This window comes from Danio rerio, chromosome 19 (genome assembly GCF_049306965.1).
Source record: "Danio rerio strain Tuebingen ecotype United States chromosome 19, GRCz12tu, whole genome shotgun sequence".
Classification (NCBI taxonomy): Eukaryota; Metazoa; Chordata; class Actinopteri; order Cypriniformes; family Danionidae; genus Danio; species Danio rerio.
The window spans coordinates 46607093-46612500 of record NC_133194.1 but is presented as its reverse complement, the minus strand read 5'-3'; positions in this window follow the sequence as shown (position 1 = coordinate 46612500).

Here is a 5408-nt window from a genome sequence, read left to right as displayed (position 1 = left end):
ATTTAACTGACTATAAAAAAACTTTGCAAGTACATGCCAACTTAACCTAAACCTAACCTAAAAGTCTACTTATAATATAATGAGAATTAGTTGCAATGCAACTTAAATTCAACAAACGGATGATCAAATTAAAGTGTGACCTTATTTTTTTATACTCTTTTTAAGATCATGTCACCTTCCACGGCTGCATTGATGGCTAGAATAAAAGTTATTCGTTCATTCATACATTTTCCTTTAGCTTTGTCACTTATTTATCATGCATATTTATTTATTGGAGGTTTTTATATACCACAGCGAAATAAACCGCCAACTTCTCCAGCATATGTTTTACACAGCGGATGCCCTTCCAGCCGCAACCCAGTACTGGGAAACATCCATACACACTCACTCACACTCATACACTACGGACAATTTAGCCTACCCAATTCACCTGTACCGCATGTTTTTTGGACTTAAGGAGAAAACTGAAGCAACCGGAGGAAAACCACACGACAATGGGGAGAACATGCAAACTCCACACATAAGTGCCAACTGGAAACCAGCGACTTTTTTGCTGTGAGGTCACAGTGCTAACCACTGAGCCACTGTGCTGTTATTCATTAAAACAAATCACAATATAGTTAGCTAAACTCAAATTTGGCAATAAAACTATTCCAATATTCTCAAGTAAATTGAACCTCCTCCTCTTGACAAACCCTTTGTGGACTAAAATGTGTGGAAAAAAGTGAGAAACAATCAACCTAATGCTTGTGAAGCAACTAATCTGAATAAAAAAGACTGAACAGCTCTGATTAGGTCAAACCCAAACTGGGCAATCAGTGAAACACCTCCCTTAACGTGTCTTCCATCATAATGACGGCCGTCTTTAACTGCAGCTCTAGAGAATTCAATATGACTGATATCAAATACACAAACCACAACGACTGAGGAGGAGAGTAGCCGCATGACTGTGCTGATTCAATTGTGGCATTTCCCACCCTCTTTCTCCTTTCTACAAACACACACAAGATGAAATCTCAAAAAATCCAGAATTACACTCATGCACAATGCAATATATCACTTTAAACTATTAAAAATGTTAATTAAAGCCACTTTTTGTCAAGTTTTTAGGGTTTACAGTGTTTGGAAGAAAGATTAAATAATAATAACATCCAAAATAATCAATAAATTATCAATAAAAACTAAAAACATGAATCACAAAAATATGGAAAACTGCTCAATATTTGGATATTTTTCACAGTGTGAAACACGGCATTTTTTTACAGTGAGGAACTCACACACACACACTGAATACCATTACTATTCACAGCACAACTATCTGCAGTCCCTCCCATCACACACACATTTCTCCTGCCCAGTTTCAGAGCAATCAGCATGAGAGTGACTCTCGGTCTGGCCTGGCCTGTTTGCCTGGTTCCAGCAGCAGAGCAATGCTAACAGGCGTAATATCTATTTATCCAGATGAACTGCCTTTCAGTTCCTATCTGAGGCACTCAACAAGTGTGTATGAGTGTGTTTGGGGGAGGGCAGGAGTGTGTGCCACCGATCAATGTCAGCGGCTGGCATGAGATCAGTGTTGAGTCATGCAGGACTGGGAGGAAAGCCTGAACTACTCCAAATACTGCTGATATTTGCATGACTTCTGCTTTAGTGAATGTGTACGCTTGGACTGATGTTGCTGCTTAATCAATAATTGCAAATGTAACGTGAATTAAAAATAGTTTCAGCCAGAAATGTTTTGTGTGTGTTGGGGCAACAGAAAGGAATTAAGTTAACCTATTAGTTTAAAAAAAATTAGCTGGATTGAACATAAAATAATTAAGCTGTCCCACAAAAAAGTCAGAATTTGCATTGTTGGAATAGTTGGCGGTTCATTCCCCTGTGGTGACCTCTGATAAATCAGAAACTAAGCTAAAAGAAAACTAATGAATGAACTTTTGAGTGTACACTGTAAAAATTGCTTGCTTTCATACAATTCCTTCATTGTCCCAACACAAATATATATGATAACATAATTGTTTTTACATATTTAAGTGAATTCCTTGAAAAAAAAAACTTTATGAATCGTGTTGATTTAGCACATTTTAAAAAAGTAGTTTAAAAAGCAAGAAGCAAAAGTCTTTCGTTTTGAGTGTACGCATCTCCAGAAGTGTTCACTTATAAAAATAAGTGTAATCTTGTGACATATTAATAAAATGTTTTATTTCTGAATTAATTACTGTTATACATTTACTTTGATGCTATACTTAAAACCACTTTATTTTACCCATTTGATTGCAAAACATAATTAACAATCAATAATTGAAAGAAACTTAGTATAAGCTATTCCTTTATATATATTTAACATGATCAGTTCAGATATGTACATAAATTTGTCATGTTGATGATGGATAGACAATTATTGAATTCATATGACAGTTTAAAAGCACTATGTTTTACCCATTTGTCTGGAGAACATAATTAATATTTAAAAATGTAATGCAATTTAGCATGACAGAGGCTCGAACCAGCGACTTTCTAGCTGTGAGGCAACAGCACTACCTACTGCACCACCGCATCGCCCTCATGTGGAGTTTATGCATTTTAAAATTGTTTTACTCTATGGCTGTTATCTTGGCCAGGTCTCTCTTATAAAAGAGATTTTAAATCTCTGCAAGACTTCCTCGTTAAATAATGGCATAAATAAATAAATAAATAAATAAATAAATAAATAAATAAATAAATAAATAAATAATTTAATTTATTAAAAAATAAATTTAAATAAATAAGGCCTTAAAGATAAAAGCCAGTAAAGCATTACTTTTAAAATGTTATATTAATACATTAAAATTTTAATAATAATACACTGTTTTAACCCAACACCGGGTCAAATATGGACAGACCCAATGTTGGGTATTTATTTTTAAATAAAAATAAATAAATAACTTTGGGGTTAATAAAATGTAAATTATATTTGATCAAATATGTTTAACCTTACATTGGGCTTGCCAATACTTGTCCCACTGTTTGACCTACTTGTTAATGCAACCCAGCACTTTAGCAGAAAATTCTCATGTTTGTTAAATGTTTGTCCTGAAGACAATCTGAGAAAAAAATCTTAAAGGGGCTAATTGACCCTAAAATGTATTAAATAAAATTTAAAATGCTTTTATTCCAGTCGAACTAAAAGAAATAAGACTTTGCGCAGAAGTAAAAAATATTATAGGAAATACTGTGAAAATTTCCTGTCTCAGATCATTAGGAAACATTCGAACAATTAGCGACATTTCACAATAGGGCTGATAATTTTGAATTCAACTGTATATAAGCTATCAAAAATGGAAAAAACCCAACAGTTGGGTTAAGAAAATGTCATTTAAATTCAATAATGATACAAAAGTAGCTATATTAGTAACCAATCGTCCATATCTGACCCACCCAACACTGGGTAAATGCAACCAACCCAGCACTAATGAGTCCACCTCCCCCTCAAGGCATCAAACTCACACTTGCAAATTTCATTTAACTGCTCTGCATTTTTAAAGCTGTAATGCAAATTGTTGGGGGTCAGGAAACAAACATCTGCATGTGTGAAACCATAGAGGTTTGTCTCAGACATTTGGTAAGAATGCAAATGTAATCTATGAATGAAGGGAAGTCACAGATATTCACTTTACAGCTGCTGAGAATGAAGTTTAATGGGTTACTGTATATGCACAGCTAGTGTTTTTCAGCCAACGATCTTCTGGGGAAAGGTTTATGTGACTATTTTTAATTTCATAAGGGTCCTTTTACAGCATCGATGTTGTAATGTAATTAAAATACAATCAGTTGAACAGATTTAAGCATTCATTTAGATCAGGGGTGCCCAAACGTTTTCCTATGAAGGGCCATGAACAAAACTTGATTGAGGGTGGAAGGCCGAAGGTAAATATATTAAACTATATAACATTAATGTTTCCACGCCGACTCCCTAATTTATTAATATTTAAAAATAAATAGTAAAAATAATTTAACATAATAATAATTATATATTTTTTACATTTAATACAGAACTTCTTACAATAAAGACAAAAAATCTCATTTATAACACAATGGTGTTCAATGCTGAATGCACAAGTCAAGATTCACCTGCCTTTGCCTTGAGTTGCTCATTGATAATTCTTTGAATGACAGTATTTACATTTTTATCAATCTGATTCATGCACAACATTTAGCTGACAGACTTCATTTCAGTTAGATTTTTTGTAGCCTAACGATTAAACAAAAAAACAAATAAACAAACAAAAAAGGTTATATTAAGATTAGAAATGAAAATCTCTGTTGGAGGCATTCGCCGCAACCTCCCCATCATTCTCCATCTCTTCTCTGCACTCTCAGAAATAAAGGTACGAGAGCTGTCACTTGAGGGGTACTTGAGGGGTTTATATTGGTACCTCAGAAGTATATATTAGTACCTACAAATTTTAAGAGGAACACTTTTGTACTTTTAGGTACCAATATGTACCCTTGAGGTATTAATATTGACCTTTTAGGTGCAAATTTGTAGCTTTTGAAAAGGTACCACTCCAGTGACAGATTGTGTATCTTTATTTCTGAGATTGTGATGGGATGGTGAGCGAAATCAAAGGTTAACATGGGCCAACTTTGTCCTGCTGGCCCTAGTTTGGGCATCTCTGATTTAGACGTTCAAGTGAAAAACAAGATTGAAACACAGTTATTAGCAGTAGGCTAGCGCAGAAACACCATTGAAAATTAATTGAAATAATATTTTAAAAACATGGCGCGGAAAATAAATATTTTATGAAGTGCGTCTTGTCCGGTCTGAGACCCACTTTATATTGTATATCAAGCAGGCAGTGAAGATCACTGATTATTAAAGAAATCAGATCTTAAATGTGCCGAGCGACAGTTCACCGGAAGCTCTGGGATGGCTGACTGAAAATTATAAGCCTGTTTGCGTATTCCCCATTGAATCAAATAAAATTATATACTAAAGAGCTACAGTTCATGGATCTATATTTCAGTCTTTCAAGCAGGAAAGCGTGACTTAAAATATGACTCATAAACACTAAAACTATGTTGTCAGGGCAAGATCAAGTTCATAAAACAAATACTTTACATACTTTGCTCCCTTAATAAAACTTTAACAAATATATATATATATATATATATATATATATATATATATATATATATATATATATATATATATATATATATATATATATATATATATATATATATAATGACTGTGCCAGTGTTTATATCCTACTAATGTATTAACATTATAGGAAATATACTGAAAATGGTTTGATAGTAACAATTAAACCAACAATACTAAATTAAAATAGCCGTCTTGATTCTAGAATCGATATACAAGTTAAATTTACGCACTAAATCGAAGGTTTAAAAACACAGTAAGGGTT